Below are 14,500 nucleotides of genomic sequence, written 5' to 3'. Positions count from 1 at the left end.
ATATATAGTTCTTACAACATTGTTCTTTGGTAACAAAAAGCTGAGAGCAAAGCAGAAGTAGATTTATACTCCATTAGATGAACTTGTGGGGGTTTTGTGTCAGCATGAATTTATTTTATTTCCACCCTTCAGAATTACAGTGTGCAAGCATTAAACATATTTATTCGCTGCATTTTACCATGGAGTCAGATATTTTTGTACTTCACAATCTGTTTTCAGCCTGAAGTTATATCAACAAGGTAATGCAAAAATCAAAATACTTAAAGCCCTAGGGAAAACAGTCATCAAAATAATGTCCCCATTTCCTAATCCTGAGAATTATGATTCACCATCCTTTCATATATTAGCAAAAGGAAATGGAGAAGAGGAAGGGGATAAGTAGACACAAAGGAAAAGAATAAGGATGGAGAGGAAAATAAAAATATTTGACGATGACTTTGGAAGATTCTGTGCTTACATAAAGTACAATTCAATCACCTGGCACTTCTAGATCCTTACTGAATTGTTTCTTTAAGTCAGCAGTGTCTATATTTTTGTCACTCAAAATTGCAGGCCTTTGAGCAGCAGCAGCAACTGGGAATTTGTAAGAAGTTCAAATTCTCAGATCTCCATCTCCACGTGGGGGCCACAAAAATTCAAAGATTTGAATTTTTAGGTAGATCCCCAGGTGCTTACACATATTGACTGCAATGTGACCCCTGAAAGTGCACTTCTTCCTTAGAGACCAATGACAGTGAACAATGAAACATAACATGTGAAAAACAACTACATTCTTCTGGAGTCAAAGCATAAATAAGAGAAAATATAAAATTCCCCATATGCACTTGTGCTTCCCACTGAAAAATGGATCACTAAGGTAATTCATTACTCTAACTTGAGAATAGCAAATGACACTGTGTCTATCCACCTTTCTCTGCTTCTAAAAGTTAAACAAAAACTTTCTCACAATTTTAATGTTTAACAAAGTTATAAAAATGCCCTCTTTTTCTTTAATAGCTCAAGTCTTCAGGTAATGCTATTTTACTGTTTTGCCTTTTAATGAACTTGAATGTTTCTCCAGATTGCATTGTTCCCAAATGACCATTTTTATATGAATACATCTTTCTTAGATACACAGTTTGTTATGCATGTGTTATATGATCTTCATGTGTGCACATGCACACACACACAGACCCACACACACCACTCCCACATTCACAGGTGAATGTTTTATTTCTTTGCTACACATCCCAAGACTACAGCATGGTTTATGGGATTCCTAGGGCAGGGGAGGAAGGTGTGTCTGTACACCTAAGAGCACTGTACACTTGAACTGTGTTTGCAGCAACAACAAAACCAACCTGAGCACCTGGTAGGAGAAAGAAGGAAAATGGCACCTATCCTTTGCCATGTAGATTGCCATGGAAAGGCAAGCTATTAAAGAAGAAAGAAAAGGTGTTTTAAAATTTAAGTAGCATATTTTAGTTGGGGTGGTAGTGAATCTTTCCCAGGTAGTATTAACAAATGTCAAATATTATGGTAGTAGAAAGAAGGGCTTTGATCAAACTACGAAATTTTTGGTCTGAATTGACTCTCTTATTGTTTTTCTCTGGCAAATGATCCTCTGATGTGTGAACTGGGGAATACAGCTCATGTTTGTATATATGAGATTACAATGCTTACATTATTAACTTTTGTTTTGAACTTAGCTCCTAGAAATGGCTGTTGAGGATAAGGAGACATTCTACGTATATAGCCAAAGAAATGTACCAACTCCTGCAGAATCATCTTTGTTCTGAAGAAAACATAACCAGAGTTCTTATGAGGTGGGAAGGGTGTCAAAGAGATTGGCCCTTACCATCTCAGAGAAACACTGTTTAGATGTGGCTGCTGTGTTAATCATGAGCAAAGTGAAATGAATTGATATGACAACTTGCAAACATTCTGGAGCAAAAGAGTACCAATAAAAGTAAATAGTTAAAAGCAAAGAAAGAAAGATGAGAACAAAGGAGAATGGCATGGAGAATACAGATGAAAACATGGGGAAATATAAAGTCCTCCATAAGTACCTAAAACAGGAAGTATATAAGAACTTTTTAATAAAACTCTGAATCTAGTATACCTGAGCTCCAAGGCAGAGTAATAAAACAATAGAAACAAATTTTTCTAAGTTGAGGAGGCAAATTGAAAACTGAAGGACCTTTAAAGTCTAACAAACAAATTAGAATCAAGAAAGATAGAAAGACACAAGCTAAAATGAGACCACTAGTGTGAGAGAGGAAAAATTTCTCTCTTGGAGTATCTTACTGAACTTAAGAATTAACTGACATAAAACAGACTAACATCTCTGAATCCTTGGATACTGTGATTTCAACAAAGATACTGGTATCAACAGACCCTTTAAATTGATTAATAAACCAAAGAATGATTAAAATGGTGAGAGACAAACAGGAGAGCCCAATTTGTGATGAAGAAAGGGTATGTATTGAAGTCCCTGTTTATCGCCTTAGGGTCATTTAGTGATAATGAACTAGACATCACAAAAAATCACTGATTAAAAGACATTGAAAGAATCAATTCCTTAACACTTGATAGAAAGCTGGTTATATATGAAGTGAGTCAATTCTTATATTGTTGTTTCCTGGCAACTTTTCCCACATGAATGGGACTGGGGTCATTGATGTGATTCATCCATCCATTCAAATCAGTAAACATGTATTCAGTGCCTTTTTTTTTTTTTTGCTAAGCATCCAGAATCCCATTGCATTTATTTTTCTTAGCATCTGATAAGTTGTATGTATAAGTTCCATAGGTTAAGGACAGAGGACAAGAGATTTTATGATGGAAAAAGAAGACACATTTAGTGTTGGCTTGCTTCTTTGTCTTCAAAGTTGAGAAAATTGATTAATTGTGCCAAAAATTGGGGTAAAGGAGTATGATATTTTCTTTTTCAAAACTAAATGGGTGTGTATGTGTGTTAAGTATATGTGGATAGGGTTAGATAGATATAAGATATTAGATATTAGATAGATAGATAAGTAGGTAGATAAATTTGTATAGCAAAATGGTGATAGTTGTTAATCCTTAAATATTCTTAAGTATTTTTGAATGTCAAAGGGGTAGGAACTTTTTTACACTATATTCTTACATACTTTTGCATATTGCTTCTCTATTAAATAGCAATAAACATAGTATAACGAAAAAGTTTGGCTTCCTTATATTTGGTTGCTTTGGAGCTTGGCTCCAAAGTAGTGATGGGCAATTTGTTTTCATTCTTTTCTAAAGCACACTTGTGTCTAGGAACTTATAAAAGATTACAGACCAGAGAGATGCCTCCTTTTATTCCTTTCCAACATTTTGTGTTGTAATGGTGGATTTAGTTTTTCATTGTGAAAAATGACAGTGTAGGGAAGCAACTTCACACTTCTGGGGAAAAATTCTTTCTTCTGCATAAACTCAGGAAACCCTGATCTCCACTGTGTTTGGGGAGCTGAAATAGCTTCTTACTTAAGAATGATGAAGCACATTGTGACTTGGCATTTTTATATTGATGCTTTTTCCCATAAGAAAATTCTAATAGTCCTATTTTCCACTATAAAAATTAAATATCTCCCTACTCTCTATGTTTTTATTCTTGGGAGTCTTAAAAGTCATTATTATTGTTGCCTTTAGAGTTGTTTTGTCAATAACTCGCTGTTTTAATTTCTTTATGACACAACAGATATCCTCTCAATCTTCAAAGATAAATAAACCTCAAGCAATTTTAAAACATATGGGAGATAATTATCTCAGTGAATAGTTAAATTTAACATCTGAATAAAACTTCAGGATAATCTTACTAAATCCTTTTATTTTATATAGGAGGAAACTAAGCCCCAGTGAAGTGAAATGTTTTGTCCAAGGTCACACAGCTAGTTGCAGACTAATCAAGGTTGAAAATGTAATTAGTTTTGACTGCTATCTCTTGTCTATACCTGGGAATGTTAGTTTTCAATGCTTGTACATCCTCTTCCCTGTCTATCCTGGGAATGAAACTTGCCATGAAAAAAAATAATGTGTTCATCTCAGAAAAGAATTCAGGAGTTGGGAAAAATAATGGATCCACAATAATTCAGTTGGATGTATGTAAATATTGGCTCACTGATGGTTAATACATTGAAGAAATAAAGCCTGTACTTTTTTTTTAAACAATCAAATTAGTTTGGGGGTAGCCATCTACTATCAACATCTTTCTATTTTATAGCCAAGTTGTTTGTTTATACAAACACATTATTTTAATATGGGATATGAGACAGTGTATATCTGTGTATTAATCAAAGTTCTCCAGAGAAACAAGCAACAGGAGATACCTTGATATATAGGAACAGATTTATTGTAAGGGATGGGTTCACATATTATGGAGGTTGAAAAGTTTCAACATCTGCTGTCTGCAAGCTAAAGGACCAAGAAAAACAGTGGTGTAGTTCCAGTCTGTTATGGTTTAGATATGAGGTGTCATTCAAAAGTTCCTGTGTGAGATAGTGCAAGAGAGTTTAGCAGTGAAATGATTGGGTTATGAGAGTATGAATCTAACCTGGGCATTAATTCCCTGATGGGGATTACCTGACCAGTAAAGTAGACTGGTAGGGTGTGGTTAAAGGAGGTAGGTCCCTGGGGGTGTACCTTTGGGGTATATATGTCCAACTTTGCAGTTAAGAGTTCTGGTTTTTAACTGGAGTCCCATAGTAATCAACAACACCACCTCCTTTTACTCTCAAGGAGTTAAAGTTTGGACAATCGTGTTATTCTATCCACAGTGAGTACAAAATATGCTAGAGAAGGATAGAGTGAAGCTTTCTCTCTGCTTTCTGGTGTGCTATCTTGAGCTACTTTCCTCTGACACTCCCTTCTGCCATAATGGTCTGTCTTCCTCATCTCTGGCCCAGAACAATGGAGCCAGGGTTCCATGGACTGAGATCTCTGCAACAGTGGGCCCCCAAATAAAGTTGTCCTCCTCTAAATTTGTTCCTGTAAGGTCTTTTGGTTGCAGCAGCAAAAAAAAAAAAAAAAAAAAAAAAAAAGCTGACTGAAGCACAGTCCAAACCTAAAACCCTCTTAGAACCAGAGGAGCTAATAGTGTGAGTCCCAATCTAAGTCCCAGAGCCCAAGAACAAGAAGCACTGATGTCTGGGAGCAGGACAAAGCAGATGTTCCAGCTGAAGCAGAGCAAGCAAATTCACCCATCTTTGACCTTTTGATCTATCATGTCCTCAATGGATTGAATGATGCCCATTACACTGGGAGGGTTGTTCTCTTTATTCAATTCACTGATGCAAAACTAATCTCTTCTGCAAACAGTTTCACAGACATACACAGAAATAATGTTTTGCCAGCTACCTGAGCATCCCTTAGCCCACTCATGTTAATACATAAATTCAGCCATCAAAACTTGTTATCTGTAACTCTCATAATGAAAAACCACCACTATATATATATATATATATATATATATATATATATATATATATCTCATAGACACACACACACACACACACACACACACACACACGATTGAACTAAGGAGCACTCAACCACTGAGCCACATTCTCAACCCTATTTTGTATTTTATTTAGAGACAGGGTCTCACTGAGTTGCTTAGCACCTCACTGTTGGCTCAGGCTGGCTTTGAACTTGTGATCCTCCTGCCTCAGCCTCTCAAGCCATTGGGATTACAGGCATGCACCATCACACCTGGCCCATCACCATATTTTAATAAAAGAAAATATGAGAATAGAATTATTAATGTAATATCACAAGTATTTCAGTTGCTCTAGACTTCTTTACTGAGTTTTGAGCATCATGTTCAAATTGTGCAAGAGTTCTTGAATTTGTTGTCTTGCCTCACTTTAGGAGCTCTTTATTTTGTGTCTTATGTCCTTGTCCTGACAACTATCATTATCTGAAGTTCAGCATGAATGCCTACTTCCTAAATTGGGTGATATATGTCCAACTTTGCAGTTAAGAGTTCTGGTTTTTAACTGGAGTCCCATAGTAATTAACAACAACACCTCCTTTTACTCTGAAGGAGTTAAGGTTTGGACAATCATGTGTTATTCTATCCACAGTGAGTACAAAATATGCTAGAGAAGGAAATTTCCTCTATTCTTCCTTTAAGGCGGATTTCAGCATTTTCTTCTGTTTGAGCCAGGTCTGTCCCTTTTTCTTTCCAGTGTCTTAAAGTTTTACCTATTGCCTTCCTAGATTCATTGAAACTGAGTTATCCTTCTTAGTCCATGTAACTCAAAACACAATATTTGACTTGATTGAACTAGGCTATCTGCCAAGTCCACTTTCCTTCTAGTTTCCACTGGCTGTCCTCATACAGTGTGTGAATAAGTCTCTCAAGCTTAGAAGTAATTAGATTACCAAGAGGAATTTGATGAAGGATTTGTGCTTTGCAGGATAGCTAAACATGGAGTTTCATAGAAGCTAAGAAAATACAACTGTTTGTGTTGTTGAACTCAAATTTGAGTATGCTTATACCTAAGAAACCTAAACAATTCTGCTCCCAGAATCTATTATCACTGCCAAATTATACTCTAATTTGGCAGTGATAATAGTACTTTCAAGTCTTATCAACCAATGACCAAGTTTTAAAAAATGTTCAAAATTTGCATTGCCCTCAAAGATCTGGATAACTTTATGTAAAGAATACAAGCTTTATAGTCAGGTGACCATAAGTTCAAATTCTATTATTCCTCTGTTAAGCTGTGTGCCTCAGTTTTTTCATCTGTGAATAGAATTTATAAAAAATGTCTTTTTTGTAATAAACTTAATAAATACTAGTTTCATCCAATTATAATAATAGATATATTTTTCAGTAATATAGAGATTTCAGAAATAAGCTTGTTTTTTCCACATATTCTTACCAATGGAAATTTCAAAAAATACCTTTTGAGGCCATTTCTATCACTCTATTCCCTCCTGCCTAATTTGAGACTATCACAATGTCTCACTTGGATATAGAAACAATGTCATTAGTAGTCTTTCAGACCACCTGTCCCTGAATAGTTTCTGCACTTAGAATTCTAAAAATAAAAAATCCTCTGATTAAAATCCTTCTTGACTACCTATTGCCTTCAGGATAAAAACCAAACTGCTGCACATGGCTTTTGCCCATCTTCCCTTTTGCATATTTTATCCATTAGTTTTTGTCCTTCATTCCACATTCTAGCTCTGTGCAGCTACTTGTAGTGAACCAAGTGGGTCCTATCCCCTGCCTAGAGTGTTACCCATTTCTTCTTTTACATTCAAAATGCATTTTGGTTTTATCTCCTCAAGGACGAGTTCTTTGGTTATTTCCAGTCTTGATTCCATGTAACTTCTATGCTTCCCTAGAACTTCATGCTTAACTCTCCAGTGTCAGTAAGGACTGGTAAGTGTTCTGAGGCAGGGTCTTCCCTCCCCCTCATACTCAATCCTTGGGCACATTTTCTGGGCTAAACAAATATGAGTTTCATTAAATTCAAAGGTAGAACTTATATTATTCTGGGTAAAGAAATATTATCAACAATTTTCATTTACAAAACATATGTTTACAGAAACTTCATAACCTAGCACAACATAACCTAGCATAAGTTGTTTGGTTTTTTTGCTTGTTTGTTCATTTTTTTTTGTTTTGTTTTGTTTTGTTTGGTACTAGGAATTTAACCCAGGGGTGTTTAACCACTGAGCCACATCCCCAGTTCTTTTTGTTTATTTTTCATTTTTAGGTAGAGTCTCCTAAATTGCTTAGGGTCTAAGTTGCAGAGGCTGGCTTTGAACTTACTATCCTCCTGCCTCAGCCTCCTCAGATGCTGAGATTATAGGCATGCACCACCATCCCTGGCCCATCTGTGTCTTATGTCCTTGTCCTGACAACTATCATTATCTGAAGCACAAAACTTTAGGCATCAGAGACTATCAATACATATCTGTAGCACTGACTCATTGATAAAACATATATATTTAATGTACTTAGATTCATATATAGTTAACACTATAGGAAAAGGGCACATTTTTCTTTTAACTTTAAATGAAATTATCTTCCTGGGTGGCATCAGTTCTCAGGTGCAAAATTCCCTCTCCCTGGGTTTCCTGATAGGAGGCCAATTGTGATTCTTGGGGAAAGTCATTTCTTATTTCTAATATTTAAAAAAAAAATCATCCTTTCTGCCTTGCCATCACACAGTACCTTTCTGAATGACTAGATTTTGAGGGTTTTGAACCAGTCACAGTATCCCACAAGATATCTGGGCCCCAGGACTCAGAGAAGCTGACTCACTAGAACAAGTAATTAGGAAGCAGTAGGACATGAGACAGGAGAGGAAATCTAATTTACAGCTCACTGGAGAGCTCTGAATCAGTGTAGAGTAGAGCCGAGATAGGAAATTAAATAAGCTCATCTCTCCAAAATTATTTGGTCTCCACAATTTTCATTTACAAAACATATGTTGCAAATATAAGGATTTACCTTTTGCTCCTGAAGAGTTGGCAGGTGAGGACAGCATCTTCAGACCACCTGGACAGGATAGAATTAACTCTAGCATATCTGCTGTTTCAATAAGAGAAACTTCCTAAAGAGTTCAGGAAATGAAGGAGATGTCTAGAAGCTGGTAAGACCTTCTAGCAAATGCAATCATGTATCTAGTTAGGTGTACCTGTGTATGTATAAAGCCTATTCTAATTACTCAAGAACATTACCTGGGCTTCACGTTGATAAAATTTAGGGCTCTTTCCTTACTTCCTGTGAGTATTAGCTGCAGGGCCACTGGGAGATCTGTAGTGTTAAGTTGTTTGCAGAAGAAGAGTAGTCTTTACTTTCATGTTAATGGGTTTATGTTAAATATTTGTTGAATGAGGAGTAGTAGCCTGTGTAGGAAATATAATTGATTCATTAAAGAAATACTTGTCAATGCCTATTTATATGAGACACTGTTCTGATCACTGGGAATGTGATTTTAAAACCCAAATCTCATGTTTCTGATTGTATTTATATCTTCTGGCAGATTTCTGAATTTATTCCAGAGGAAAGATAGTAAACATATTTCAATGAACTACTTGAATAAGTAAAAAAGCACAAAAATAAATCCCAGATAGTGGTTATGCTATGAAGAAAAATTAAGGCAAGGAAATGGGATAAAGAATATATATGGAGGCCAAATATTCTCTCTGATAAATGGATGATAATCCAGAATGGCAGAGGGCTTGGGGAGAATGGAGGAACTTTGGACAAAGGGGAGGGAGAGAAGGGAAGCGGGTACGGGGGCAGGAAAGATGGTGGAATGAGACGAACATCATGTGTATGACGGCACATATGGTACGACTCTACATCCTGTACAACCAGAGAAATGCTCCATTTGTATACAAAGAATCAAAATGCATTCTGATGTTATATATAACTAAATAGAACAAACAAAAAAATGATATATGGGCAGAGGATGGTTAGTTAGAGTGGTCATGAATCTTTTTTCTGAGGAGGCAGCACTGGAGATGAGTCTTGAGTGAGGAGATGGAGACAGTTCTGTGAAAATATAAGGGAGGAATGTTCTAGACAAATCAAACAGCTGTTTGGGAAATTTGGTAGGAAAGATAAACAGGTGCTAAATCATGTGTATCTAGAAGGGTACAAATGCTTCAGCATTTGAATTTATACTGAGGGAAGTTGGAAAACCTTGTAGGGATGAAGCAGGGAAATCACTGAACAACACGAAACAAGAGAACAATGAGAAACAATTGGTATGAAGACAAGTCATGATGGGAAAGTGCTGGATGGTATGAAGCAGGGGAATTATGGGCAAAATGAGAAATCATTGGTGGGTGTGGAGTGGGGAATGATTACTCTGACTGCTCTGAGAAGAACAAGCTGAGAGGAGATGGGTTAATAAAGGAAGCTAGTAGCCTGAATTGGCTTAAGAGAGTTGAGGCTTGAGATTTGTTATTCTATGCATGTTGGAATTGTATGTATTACTTGGAACTGTTAAAAACTCCCAAGCATGAAATCGCCTCCTACCAAAGAATATTATGACCTAGGAGCTGTTCATGTAGTCATTAACTTTGCTACTATCACCAAAGAGTTTGGGGATGCCTCAGTACATGCTTTCTTCTAGTGTTACTGTAAACCTGAAAACTGAGAGGAGGAGATCAAGAGTTAGAGAATTCCCACTGCTTGCCTCTATTAATATAGCCTGCCCTAGAGTTCACCTCTGCTGTAAGTACTTTACCCATCAGTGAAAGTTAGCACAACATGTCCAGGCTTCAAAACACAGTTAACTATTCCTTTCTAAACTCCTCTAGGATTCTGAAATTCAGAACATTGCCAGAGTGGGGCAACCTGGAGAATGTCCAAAGGACCTAAATATAGAGGGACAAAAATCTTCTTTAAGTGGATGTGAAACATTGTGCTATTTTAGAGTGTATTGAGCTGACATATTGACAGCACTTGCTCCCCTTCCATGCTTCACAGAAGAACCATGCCATGGATTACAAAGTAGGTTTGAGGGCCAATTTCCTGTTGCTTGCACTGGTCACCAAAATTGCTAGTTGCCTCCTTGCTTAACCTATTTTGAGAGACTTTGGTTTTTGAATTCAATACCTATAATAATCTATTGTCTGTGGCTCAGCCCAATTCTGCTCTAGAGGATCTGCTTGTAACTTCTTTTCACACCTTCCTTCCTTCCTGAGGCCGCTCAGCACTCTGAGTCACCTTGACTCATTCCATCAAAATCTCTGGGCCTCTCACAGCCTGCTTATCTTTCAAGATTTTTACTCATGTTTCCTTCCTGCTCCTTCTAACTGACAAAAACTAAAATGTTCTACAGCAAGAACAAATTTGAAGAAATGAAAATAAAATGTGGAATAGTTTTAGTAAATCAAAGTAATATGTATCAGTATGTCAAACTCATTGTATTTGACATATTAGCGAAATCTATAAACCCGTGTGTTAATGTCATTGGGATTTACATTTGCAGAGAGCATAATTAGATGTAACTAATTGAGAATAAAAGGAGAATAGGATCCTGCTTTCGTGTCAAAGAACATAAAGGATGGTTTTCTAAAAGTTCTTTCTCAAAATTTATGTTGTGAATCTCAATTGCTCATTTGTCAATGTTGGAACATTGATATCACATTCACTAATTCCTCATCATTTGGAAAACATGTTTTAGGAAATTAAATTTTCTTTTCTAACTATTACACTTCTATAATTATTTGGTCCTAAGTACATTACTTTCAGAAGAAGACCAGGATAAGAGTGGCTACTGTAAAGCAGATGAGAAATTTCAAAACCAGTGAGATTCCAAGTTTAAGAATGAGTAACAGTTTGAAAATGGGTCTCAATTATTTGAGCATTAATTATGTCTCTGAATTGCAGAGTGTAAAGTAGATTTTGCTTTAATATTTAAGGAGCCAGATGAAATAGAAAGATTGATGGTGACCAGAATGAATGCACTCTGGGCCACTTCATATTTTAGCTTATCTGATCTGGGCAGGGGGTTGTTGAGATTTGGGCAACTCTGTGGTTAGTAGGTTAAAAAAAAAAAAAAAAAAAAAAATATATATATATATATATATATATATATATATATATAGGCACATATTTAAAGTGTGTGAAGGAATGCAAAACTAGTTATGCAAAATTGGCCTCATTTCTCATTTAAATGTTTTGATTTTATTTGAAAATTACCCTCTTTTCTAAAGTTTCTATTACTTGTCAGTTATTCCAATATGCAGAGGAAAAATGAAGTAGGGCTTATAAGTGCTCAATAAGTATTTGTTAGATGAATTAATGAATGAATACAATTCATAATGGGATATTTTTAAAAAATATTATAATAGGGACACCACTCCTTTAGAGAAAAACAATTTGTTTATATGTAAGTAGGAAAAACTATGTAAAAAAATCAAATAAAAATTATTATGCTGCTTCTCTGTTTTATTATCAAAATATTTAATCAATAATAATAATAATAAAGTAGGGACTGGGCCTTGTGAGATAAATATTTAATCAATATAATAATAATAAAGTAGGGACTGGGCCTTGTGGTTCATGCCTGTAATCCCAGTGGTTCAGGAGACTGTGGCAGGAGGCTGGCGAGTTCAAAGCCAGCCTCAGCAAAAGTGAGGTGCTAAGCAACTGAATGAGACCCTGTATCTAAATAAAATACAAAATAGGGCTGAGGATGTGGCTCAGTGGTGGAGTGCCTCTGAGTTCAATCCCCGGTACCCTCTCCCACCCCCACCAAAAAAAGTAGGGATTGGTAATGTAACTCAGTGGTAGGGTTTATCTCACATGACCAAGACCCTCTGTTCAATACCAAGGACTGCTAAATTAATTAATTAACAAATTAATAATAAATAAACTTGTATGTGGTGGTTTAAAAAGCTTGCCTTGGAGGTTGAAAATGGATATTTGTGGCAAGAGCAATGTGTTTTTAGCTCAAGAACCATGTTACAAATAGTATTACTGATTCTAGGTAGAGATATCCAAAACTTACACCAGCATCCCCTAAAGTCATCCTCTACAAGGACTGATGGATGTTAACATCCCCTGAAAAATGACAACTCCTGAGTTATAGAGGTATCTTGGAAAAATAGCAAAGGAAAAGATTATTTTCTAAGTATGCAAAGAAATTGAGCATTATAGAGAAACTGTCAATATAGAGGATTTTAAACACCTAAGGGGTGTTTTCTTTGAGACAGATGGTTCTCACACCCTAATTGTATTACTGCTCCCACCCAACTCCTTCCAGTATACAAGGATATGGAGGGAAAAGATAAAGCATTTCCTTTCAGGTATGTTAGTACAGTGGAAAGAATATTGAACTTCGAAACCTGCTATCTATTAACTGTGGCACCAACTACAATGCAAATGACCTCATACAAATAATACTTTCGCTGGGATTCAGTTTTCTCATCTGTAAGATGAGAAAAATTATATTTCAGATCCTGCTGAATTTTCTCTGCTTTTTATTTCTTTGTGTTTTTCTGTTTTTATTTTTTCTAAATGCTCAAATACTAGATTATTTAAGGTATATTTCCTTGTAGTCTCCCCCACCCTTCTTTCTTCAATATATGGGATAGCAGGATACTGACTAAGTCTGAAGGGAAGGAGGAGGAAGAAAATTAGCTACAGGAAGAGTTTATATCCCTGTCTACAAGAAAACTTAAATATAGCTACCACTGCTTTGAAAGGAATGGTTTATATCCAAACAGTATTTTCCAGACAAGCTCTGTACTTTTTTGCCAACAGAATTAACTTTAAACTGAAGGCAGTAGACAGTTAAACAAGAGTCGGCACTGGGAACAGCTGTGAGTAGACAAGACCAGTTACTTATAAGGTACTGTTTTTTACTCATTGAAATCTTCAGGGTTCCTTTGTGTTGGGACAAGTATTCTGTGATCATTTGACCTTCTATTTCTCCCTCCTCACCTCTATGCTGAGAGCAAAGACGCTTTTGAAAATATTTGAGCTTTTTAGCTGTATTGTTTTATGGCTGTTGACAATGAAGCTACAGGGTAACTGTTTTGTTTTATTTTCAGGAATCAGATAATTGTTATTTGATTTTAAAGCTTAGTTTAGCTTTGTTCCTTTGTGTATGCATCTGTGTGTATGGTTTTATTGTTCGAGTTGGATAAGCAGGGATATGTTTAAACATTACAGGATGTATGGAATGTTCTTAACTGAGGGGGAGGGGGCTAATGCATCTTCAACTTGAAGTATGGAATCAATATTGAGCCAATCAGATAAAAGGACCAGCAAAGGGCAAGTCCAGGCGCATGAATTGATTCAGTCTAGGCTCTGTAGCTCTTCACAGCTTGGGAGACCTGACCTGGAAAACATACTTTCCTGAATTGGGGTTTTATTTCTAGTTTGCTTCTGTTTCAAATTTAATTTTAATCCTTCTTTCTCTTCATTTGTCTCTTTAAAAAATTCTAGTAAGCCTACCTATTTTCTTTTAATAAAGTTTATTTTACTCTAAGCTAATCTACCTTAAGGGAGTAACACTCTTAAGAAGAGTGACATTTGCAATCAGATTCCACATCCCTGGGCTTCCAAAGCAGAAGAGAAATGGTCCAAAGTAGCCATAAAGTCGACAGAAAGGATCCAACAGAAAGGACCCTGTGGACTCCTGTCATTCAAAGTGTCACTCTTTTTTTCCAGAGGATTTGGCTAACTAATATATTATATTTGTTGCTGGTTCCTAAACAAGCAATGAAAACTATTAAGGACTTTGTGTAATGTAGAATTTCTAAGAAGTGAAGTTTACAAGTTTACTACTGAAAACTCCAAAAGCGTCTGAAAGAATTCAGTTATTCTAGATAATTATCTTTCTGAAATCCACTATATGGTTTGATCTCACTCTGGAGGGGACTAAATACAATTTTATGTTTTTGGAAGTGCTCTGAATAATCATCATGGCTATACACTTGAAATGGAATGGTATCTCTCGGGTCTATCCTATGGTGTGTGAAGCTACTGCCTCTTAGGTCAAAAGATCACATA

The 14,500-nt window shown here is 36.0% G+C and overlaps 1 protein-coding gene across 4 annotated transcripts in view; it reads left to right on the top strand.

The window, feature by feature from the left end:
* The window catches only part of Arhgap24 (Rho GTPase activating protein 24), a 747,975-nt gene that overhangs the window by 526,908 nt on the left and 206,567 nt on the right, over positions 1–14,500 (top strand). The window contains exon 1 of one of the 4 annotated variants that reach the window (XM_046457586.2): positions 13,083–13,334. The exons of the other annotated variants lie outside the window; for them this stretch is intronic. The gene's annotated coding sequence lies outside the window, so the exon portion shown is untranslated. Of the gene's footprint in view, positions 1–13,082; positions 13,335–14,500 lie in introns of those variants that run through there. 4 annotated transcript variants of the gene reach the window in all.

Source organism: Marmota monax, unplaced genomic scaffold, assembly GCF_021218885.2.
Source record: "Marmota monax isolate L192 unplaced genomic scaffold, Marmota_monax_Labrador192_F-V1.1 WCK01_AAM20220418_F8-fsc00128, whole genome shotgun sequence".
Lineage (NCBI taxonomy): Eukaryota > Metazoa > Chordata > Mammalia > Rodentia > Sciuridae > Marmota > Marmota monax.
The sequence above is the reverse complement of the archived record's forward strand: the minus strand, read 5'-3'. Positions and strand labels throughout refer to the sequence as shown.